This window comes from Nansenia antarctica (assembly GCF_963989245.1).
Source record: "Nansenia antarctica genome assembly, chromosome: 4".
Lineage (NCBI taxonomy): Eukaryota > Metazoa > Chordata > Actinopteri > Argentiniformes > Microstomatidae > Nansenia > Nansenia antarctica.
Window position 1 is genome coordinate 72,478,430 of NC_137689.1, and position 10,282 is coordinate 72,488,711.

Consider the following 10,282-nt stretch of genomic DNA (forward strand, 5'->3'; position numbering starts at 1 on the left):
CAGATGTTCAGATGCCAAGGAAGTGAAGCCAACCGCAGAGGAAGTGATGAAAATCAGGTGATGCGTTTGTGTTTGTCTGGTCCTCTTATCCTCCTCCAAATCTACAGTCTCTTGTTGGCCTCCAAAAAACCCTGTCTTCGTCAGGGGCTGGGCGCTGGACTCTCAGTTCTGGGGGGCTGGTTTCTGGGCTCTGGGCTCTGGGCTCTGGGCTCTGGGCTCTGGGCTCTGGGCTCTGGGGGGGGCTGGAGTGCAGGCTGACGTACTGTCACATGAATATCAGTGACCTGGAGAGAGAGAGAGAGAGAGAGAGAGAGAGAGAGAGAGAGAGAGAGAGAGAGGGAGAGAGAGGGAGACAGAGAGAGAGAGAGAGATAGAGGGAGAGAGAGAGAGAGATAGAGACAGAGAGGGAGAGAGAGAGACAGAGAGACAGAGAGAGAGAGACAGAGAGAGAGAGGGAGAGAGAGAGAGAGAGACAGAGAGACAGAGAGATCAAGACAGAGAGAGAGACAGAGAGACAGAGAGAGAGAGAGAGATCAAGACAGAGAGAGAGAGAGATCAAGACAGAGAGAGAGAGAGATCAAGACAGAGAGGGAGAGAGACAGAGAAAGAGAGAGAGAGACAGAGAGAGAGAGAGAGAGAGAGCATGAAAACCCAGCACAGCCATTAATACACGTCCCCTGTCCAAACACCCCGTGGGTCAGGCAGCACCCGGGCCGGCGGGTCACCCTGCCCATCCATCTCCCTGAGCCTGGAGGAGGTTCTGTTTCCACAACACACCGCCGCCGCACGCCGGACAACAATGACGCTTTTATTTTAGGAAAGCTGTTCCCACTGAAACCCACTTATCACCGGGCCCTGACAGGTCCGCCTGCCTGTATGAACAAAGGGACAGAAGCAACAGCAACAGCTTCTGGGTTCTAGAAGGTTCTTTCACTTGTGTGTTTCTACTGTCCCGGCCGGCGCCCCCCCCCCCGCTGGTGGAACCAGCTTCCCGCACCTGTCAGGAGTTCTCAGAAGACTCCGGAAACTCAGGACTGCAGAGTCACTCTGACCTCCATCTCTTCAGGCTACATCTATAACTGTGCCTTCTAAAGACCCCTTCATCCCTTCTACCCCCCCCCCCCTCCCCCTGTACAGTTTCTCTACTGTAAATAAACATGTACCGTCAAAACAAAAGCTTAATTCTTCCTTCTGCTAGCATTGTGACTGCTAATGGCCCCCTGGCCTGAGCATAGATTACTTTTTCTCACGATGGATAGACGATTCACTTACTTAGATGTATTTGTTGTAAGTCGCTTTGGATGAAGGCGTCTGCTACATGTCTGAAATGGAAATGGGAATGGAATAATGGATCAGGCAGCAAAGCAGGTCGATGCCCTGGGTCCTGCGGAGTGGTCTAGTTTCCATCAGCTGTTGCAGTGCTTTACCCCTGAGGCATCGTGTGAATCATTAACATCTCTGTGTCACACCTGTACTGTATGTTAATTGGTTTTATAGTTCTTATCACACCTAACTCGATCACTCACCATCACAGGGTGTGGTTAAAAAAAGACAACTAATTCCAAATGATTTTATCATTTAAACTGTCGTCGTCGTCGTCCCCCCCCTAAAAGATCCCCCCCCTAGATCTCACATCCCCAATCTCTAAGAATCAGGCCAAAAAAGCGACATCAATTATAGCAACACAGCAGCTATTATTAGAACTGGCTCGAGGTTTCTATTGTAGCCATGTCCACAGGGGTGTGTGTGGTATTCGAGGTGGGGCACTCACTCTCTCTCTCTCTCTCTCTGGGGAACTTACCATACGATACTAGTCAACTTCTCCAAACGCCGGAATTACATTTTAATGGCGCGTTGTTGTCGCAACTGTTGGCAACGTTTCCTCCTTGTCTGCCCCGTGGTGCGAAACAGAGCAGAGAAATGTGTGTGTCTGTTCTCTTCTCTCTGTTCTCTCCAGCTGGTTCAGAAGCAGGCTGGTGGTTCTGTATCCAGGTCAGCAGACCCAGGGGAGTCTGACAGAGACACAGGCTAGCAGGCCCGGTCGGTCCAGATAACACCTGGTAGAACACCACCTCCGCAAGAAAACAGGTGACCTCGCAAAGTCACAGGAACGACCTCGACAACTACCTGACAACTATACGCGATAAAGTAAAACGCAAGAAGTTTGAGGGGAGTGTACATGGCATGCGTACATGCCGGTAAACCTAAGAAGAAGAATGCTTTATTTGCCATGTATGTAAACAACTTGTCAATTGTTGGAGTTTTGTATTCTTTTTGCTCTAGGCACAGAATCAGCCATAGTCGCCCCCCCCCCCCCCCCCCTGGAGAAATTATGGGTTAAGTGCCCTTCTCAAGGGCGCACGCAGCTCCCTCCTGAGACGGGGGATCGAACCAGAGACCTTCCGATTGCTAGCCGGCCTCTCTAGCCACTCCCTACCCGCCCCTGATGACACTGTGAAGAAGAGCATAGTGGTGGAGGCGATACTGACACAGGAAAGCTACGACTGGGATGGTGGTTGCCAGATGGGATTGTTAGGGGGGAATACGCCCAATCTGGCAACACTGTACACAGCACAGAAGTGTTTCCTTTAAATGTGACAAACACCACCCCTGGGGTGCTGCCTGGTTATTGACTTCCTGCTGCTTCGTATTAGCTAGGCTAGGTGATAGCAGGTCTCTGTATTAGCTAGGCTAGGTGATAGCAGGTCTCTGTATTAGCTAGGCTAGGTGATAGCAGGTCTGTATTAGCTAGAATAGGTGATAGCAGGTCTCGGGGTTTCCTCGTGGCGATAATGTAATTAGATAGCCACATGAAAGACAGCTGGCAGCGTTGAACTTCACGCAGCGACAGCCGCCGTGTCTGGGAACACGTTGTAGTAACAGTAACTACCTCCCAACATGGGGGTGACAAGGTGGGGCCAATGTCCCCTGCGGTCCCTGCCCTGGCCGGACGGTGGGTCTGTGACGTCCGTCTGTAACCCCTCATTCCAGCCCCCCACACCCCCTAATCCACCCCACCGCCACACACACACACACACACACACACACCCACTGATTCATTCCCTTGTACAAGTGGATGTGGTAGTGTCTATGTTCCAGCGCATTGAGGGGGCAATGAGTTAATGACCGTGTGTGTGTGTGTGTGTGTGTGTGTGTGTGTGTGTGTGTGTGTGTGTGCGTGTGTGCGTGCCTGTGTGTGGGTCTTGAGGGAAGTGATAAGCACATGCACATCCTTTGGAAAGACCATATCGCGAGCTGTCAATCAAAAATACCAGCCAGTCACCAGTAGAAGTGGCTAACAACAGTAGGCCTGTTGGTGTTGGCTATGACCACTGTGCTAAAGGGCTCTGATGCAAGGGGCTTTGGGGGTTGGCTGCCTCTCTGTTCGGATAGGCAGACACAGATAGCAGTAGAGACATAAACACCGTTCAAAGCCAACCTAACTACGGCTGGGTGGTAATTTATGTTTGATGTAACAGAGGGTGGAAAAAGGCTTTAGCTGTGATCCGAAACAATGGCCACTGGCCGTCAGTCCTTCCGAGAAAAGCCAACGGGACTTACACCACGGGTAGTGTGATGATGTATAATAAATGCGTTAAAGTTTCACGACATGTTCAACCTATTTCTGTCACACAATAGTATGTCAGTCTATTTCTGTAGGATGCATGCAGTAGGATGCAGGCAGGCATGATGGGTCGATTTCATTTTAACTCTGTCAATTCAGGGAGGCACTGAAATTCAAACGATTTTAAAGTCCACATTGTTGGTCATAATATTCGCACATTGAATTTCTTTATGTGGACTATCATGTGGACGTTCTTTATTATGGACTAATTGAATTGAAACGGAAAAAAGCCAAAGGAATATAGGTCTATTGATTATTATTATTATTATTATTATTATTATTATTATTATTATGCCATAAAAGTAGATTGAAGTCATTGTGTTTATGTGTAGGCTGTATGTCTACGTCCATATTAGAAGAAACGCTCTATCGAACACACACACACGCGCGCACACGCGCGCACACACACACACACACACACACACACACACACACACACATCTTAGACATGCACATTACAACATAACGGGGACAGTAAAAGCCTGTCACAGACATCTCGACAACCGCAGGTGATCGTATATTTCGAGCAACATCCTGTCTCGACGCTTTCCTGATCATCTTCTAACTCGTCTCACACTGTCAATGAAGAAACAACTCAACTCGAGCACACAGGAAGACACCGTGTTTTATAATAATGACTGTGTATATAAATAAAACAATACTTGCCTTGTGTTCTTCTCATATAAACGGACATCTTCTCCTGCTTCAGACGGATGAAGCTACAGCATTCTCAAGCCTGTTCTCCATGCCGGTGCAGGTCTCCCAAGGTTCTTTTTCTTTTAAAAGAAAAAACCTTTAAAAATAATGGTTTATCTAGTCTAGAAAATCCACTATACAACTATATAACTATTCGAAATGATGAGTGTAAAAGAGTGAATAATATTTCCCCCCGGGGTGAGACGGTTGACAGTTGCGCTCTGAGGTTCTAGAACAGGAACACGCGGTGAGACGCGCTCCTCTCCACGGGAACCCAGCAGCAGGCAGGGCTGTGCCACTCAACTACGAGAGTGGACAAACCCCCTTCTGTGTGTGTGTGTGTGTGTGTGTGTGTGTGTGTGTGTGTGTGTGTGTGTGTGTGTGTGTGTGCGTGTGTGTGCGTGTGTGTGTGTGTGTGTGTGTGTGTGTGTGTGTGTGTGCGTGTGTGTGTGTGTGTGTGTGTGTGTGTGTGCGTGTGTGTGTGTGTGTGTGTGTGTGTGCGTGTGTGTGTGTGTGTGACTGTGCGTGCGTGCGTGTATGTACGTGTGTGTGTGTGTGTGTGTGTGTGTGTGTCTATCTGTCTCCATGTGTGTGTGTCTCCATGTGTGTGCGTGCGTGTGCGTGTGCGTGTGTGTGTGTCTCCATGTGTGTGTGTGTGTGTGTGTGTGTGTGTGTGACTGTGCGTGCGTGCGTGTATGTACGTGTGTGTGTGTGTGTGTGTGTGTGTGTGTGTGTGTGTGTGTGTGTGTGTGTGTGTGATGTAATTTATTTTCTGTTACAATTGCAGATGACGTGTGCTTTACAATAGCTGAACCTGGAACCGTTTTAATGACGTTAGATTTATACACGTTGAGGTTGAAACATTTCCGTAGATCCATAAATTCACAGTGTTTCTGCCAACCTGTTGTTCAAGCGAGATCAGCATGATCAGATCGTTCTTTTGTCGCAGCACATCCTAGTGTGCTAATGGCTCTGACACACTTATATTACCGTGTTATATATAGAACTATGCCAAGACATTATACAACACGCATTGTATTCATATTATTCACAAATAAATATGAATCTATACTCAATTTTCTAGGTATTGACAGCACTATACTCAATTTTCTAGGTATTGACAGCACTAAGCGCACATCTATGTTAAAATTAAAATTATTATAATTATCTATGTGAGAAAATAAATAAAAACAACGACATAAGTTTTGGACGAAAATAAAAGTCTATTTCTACATCCAGTCGCGCCGTTCCGCATCTTCACAGATGTTACATGTTACAACATCAGAGCCTTACAATAAAATAACCACGAAAGTAAAAACGAAACACAGATTAGGAGCGATTAGATTTTAAAAATCCGAAATATTTCGAAGACTGGCCTCAGGGCACCAATGACTTTCAGTTTGACAGTCCTCAGTTTCCTCCGCTCACACGGTCTAGACTACACACGGTGTGTGTGTGTGTGTGTGTGTGTGTGTGTGTGTGTGTGTGTGTGTGTGTGTGTGTGTGTGTGTGTGTGTGTGTGTGTGTGTGTGTGTGTGTGTGGGCACCAGGGTCATCCAGCGCCCGGAACAATGGGGGCACTGTGTCTCAGATGAGGGTCGCAGTCATTGCTCACCTGGGCTGCGTTCGTAAATTCGCTCTGAGAGCGCCGCAGCGCACACTGGGTTCAACATCATAAAGGGACCAACTCATTTTAATTGGACAAGAGGCATTCCATGAGTGCTGATCAGATTTCCAGAGCGAATTTACGAAGGCACCCCCTGATGTCAACCAACAGCACTTGCCGACCCGATCAAAAGTTAAGGGGGCGTGTTTGAATGTTTAACCTCATATTCTGGCCCGTATTTCGGTCCCTGCCCAGTGCCCACCCAAGGTGTTGGTACTTGATAAGGTGTTTGGTCTGGCGTCGGGCCTGAGTCTCCCCGTCCGAACCCTGCAGTGGGATGACTGCTGCATGTACACTGTGTCAACAAAGTCAATGCTAGGTTACATAACAATGTGTTCACTGCCTTTCATTTAATGTCATTTGCATTGCTTTTTTTTTTTAAAGAATGTAGCCTACTTAAATGCCTTGCTCAAAGGCATAACGGCAGTGGTTTTCTATGGGCAGGTGAAAAGGCGTCAGACAGCAAAAACTAGATCTGTTGAAATGCCATGTACGGTACACAATGTAGCCACAAAGTCGTGAGCTTAGAATGATAAGGTTCTATCTCCGTTTAGGGTAGTTCAGAGATATTGAGCGCCAAAGTTTTTACATTGCATTATGTTTTATGAGATGGAACCTTTGTATTTTATTAATTACTAACTAAAAAATGTCAACATTTAAAAAAATAACACCACACAGGCATTAATAAACACCTAATGGATCAGATTATGTAAAAAACTCAATTTTGACCAAAAATTGAGATAGAACCTTATAATTCTAACGTCACGAAGTGTCATCATCATGATTTACCAAGACGACGGCCACCTTCTTACAACAGAGAGTTGGCAGCAACATTTCACCACCCGGTGTTACTAACTTCAGCACTTCCTTCTGCAGCTGGGGGTGAGGAGATACGCTGCAGTGCATATACGTAGCCAGGGTCAGCCCCTACAGACACCCAGGCCCATGTTAGAGGCCGTGGGGGGTATTAGAGGAAGAGGGGGGTGTTAGGGGAGGTGAGGGGTGTCGAGGACTATGTTCAGTCTGTTCGGAGAATTGAAACACCTTGATTTAGCTGTTAAGTTTCCGTCTGGGGTGAAGCGTTTGAGTCTGAAGTTTACCAGGCGAGCTCTTCAGACGGTTTCACTTCTACTCTCTGTATGAGAGGCCTGATGAGGAGGACCGGTGGAGGCCGGAATGGGGGTTTTGTACCATTGCTAATTCCATTCCAATGAGCCTGTCCTCTGATTTCTACCTCCATCAGCCTCCCCTGATGTGGACCAAGTATAAGGGGTAACAGAATAGTATAGGAGGTAATAGAATAGTATAGGAGGTAATAGAATAGTATAGGAGGTAATAGAATAGTATAGATAGGAGGTAACAGAATAGTATAGGAGGTAATAGAACAGTCCAATTTGCTCGACTCCTCTGCCAGACTATAAAGAGAGCAGGAAAAGTAGAACAGCAGAGGCCGGTTTCACAGACAAGGCTTAAGCCTTAGTCCTGGACTACATCACACGTCAATGTAAAATCTCCATTGAAGATGAAGGTTTTTAGTCTAGGATTAGAGGCTTAAGTCCTGTCTGTGAAAGCGAACCTAAATCTCGTGACAGCAGAAATAACAGCAGATAAGAAACGAAACAGTTTTCAGTGTGACTTTGTTTATTAGCAATGAAGGAAGCAAACAAACAAACTGAAACAGTGATGACTGCAGCTGAGGAGTTTGGCACTACGGAAGGTGACGAGGGACAATAAGAGAAGGTAATCCGTCTATACTCAACTGGAGTCATATTTGTGTTGCTTCTAGGCATTAGCTTGCACACACACACGCGAACACGCACACACACACACGCACACACACACACACACACACACACTAATAAAAGTAAATATAAAAATGTACATGAGTGTTTTTAAACACGCTTCTCCTCACACAGAACCCCTCAGTCATTTCTGTCATAATAAGTTAATTGAGTTTGAATCTTTACACTTGAGGACTTGAAAGCCTAACCAGCTAAATCTACTACTTCTAAAACAAACACCCTAACAGTCCTCGACTTGATACTCAACTTATAGGTGAACTTATAGGTGAACTTACAGGTGTACATATAGGTGTGTTCAGTGTTAAATACCTACAACAATACATTTGGCTGATTGATAGCTTGACGTGACCCAGATAACTTAATGAGGCGGGGTCCAACCCAACAGTGTGATACACAGACCGTAGCTGGGCTGGGCTGTTATCAGAGTATCAAAGACCAAACTGGCGTTTTCTCTCCACCAATGTCAAGTTCAACAGAGCCTCATCATTGTACAAGTCGTTGGCTATACACTACAGGGCCGGACCAGGCGACGCTCGTTCATTTAGTCGGGAAATAAGACAATAAGAGCTGATTTCTAATCAGATTTGCATTTCTGCTAGACATTGGGGACCTTTACACCAACCTATCTGATTGCTCATAATATGAGTCACTCAGGTCGTGGCTGTGGGGTGACGCATTGGAAAAGGAGCGAACCAGGAACTGGACAGATCAGAGCCCAATCGACCGGAACGTGGCGGTGGCGCTCAGGAAGAGGAAGGGCCTCGGGTTGTGGTCGATCAGTCAGAAGATAGCGGGCCAGTATCGCTGTGGTGAATCTGATAATGAATGTAGTGTATTATAGGAAATAAGGAAGTGAAAAAAATATAAAATAAAAAAACGTATGGAAGAGAAACCAGTTCTCTAGATGAACATTTAGTGAAACTAAACGAAAACGATGTGACGTTGCCTGGCAACAACAAACAGCCCCCCCTATTCATTAGCTCATCTTTGCTGAGACAAACCGCATAAAAAAAAAACTGGAAAATATATGAGAAGTGTTATGAAGTATGTACAAAGTAATTGTGGTATATATAAATATTTAAAAAAATCTAAATAAAAAGAATATTCCAATGTACCTAAAACATTATTATTTTGGTTTCGCACACATACAGCCATAAATATTGTTGTGTTTCAAAACCATTGAGGATTGTGAGCTTTCCCCTGTACTGGAGCGGGGAGGGGGGGGTGACTGTTTACACCAAACACCAAAAGACCGTTAAACCTTCAAAGTGGTTTCTATGGCGTCGATGAGGGTTTAAACACATTCCACCTCGGCCTAGAGAGCCTCCCGCCTCCTCTGTTTGTGCTTTGAAACCAGTGAGGATTTGTGGAACTGGAAGCAGCGCTGCCTTTTACCATAATGCCCAAACGGTTAGCTTATTAGGCTAGCTCCCTGCCGCCGTTCAGCCTACTGATGGGTGTGCTTACAGGTAACTGACCGCACTTCACCCCCTGAAAGGAGAGGAGAGGAAAGGAGAGAAGAGAAGAGAAGAGGAGAGGGGAGGGGAGGGGAGGAGAGAAGAGGAGAGGAAAGGAGAGGAGAGAGGAGAGAAGAGAAGAGGGGAGGAAAGGAGAGAAGATGAGGAGAGGAAAGGAGAGGAGAGGAAAATAAAGGAGAGAAGAGGAGAGGAGAGGAAAGGAGAGAAGAGAAGAGAAGAGGGGAGGAGAGGAAAGGAAAGAAGAGGAGAGGAGAGGAAAAGAAAGGAGAGAAGAGGAAAGGAGAGAAGAGAAGAGGAGAGGGGAGGAGAGGAGAGGAGACAAGAGGAGAGGAGAGGAGAGGAAAGGAGAGGAGAGGAGAGGAAAAGAAAGGAGAGAAGAGGAGAGGAGAGGAAAGGAGAGGAGAGGGGAGGAAAGGAGAGAAGAGGAGAGGGGAGGAAAGGAGAGGAGAGGAGAGGAAAAGAAAGGAGAGAAGAGGAGAGGAGAGGAAAGGAGAGGAGAGGGGAGGAAAGGAGAGAAGAGGAGAGGGGAGGAAAGGAGAGAAGAGGAGAGGAAAGGAGAGAAGAGGAGAGGAGAGGAAAGGAGAGGAGAGGAAAGGAGAGGGGAGGAAAGGAGAGGGGAGGAAAGGAGAGAAGAGGAGATGCCCTGTGTAATTGGTGGCCAACCATGACTCTCACAGAGTTCACATGTTCACATGACTGCTCTGCCGAATCAAACGTTTAAGAAATAGAACTAAATGTAAAATGACTTGTGATTTTTTTTTGTGTTCACATAACTAAATGGTTAATGTTTATTTGTCATAATTGGCTAAAAGACTAACTAAGACTATTATTATGGCACTGATTATAGCGACGTTAAGGATTGCTTCATCTGCCAGCCGTGTAGATTATCTCTTTGGATTATAAACCAACCAGGTGTTTGGTCCTAAACAGCGTCTAGTGTCTACACAGGCTAGAGCATCGGCAGCACGACCCTCTGTTAGGTAAGGCACACCTACTGAGTACCAGAACACACACA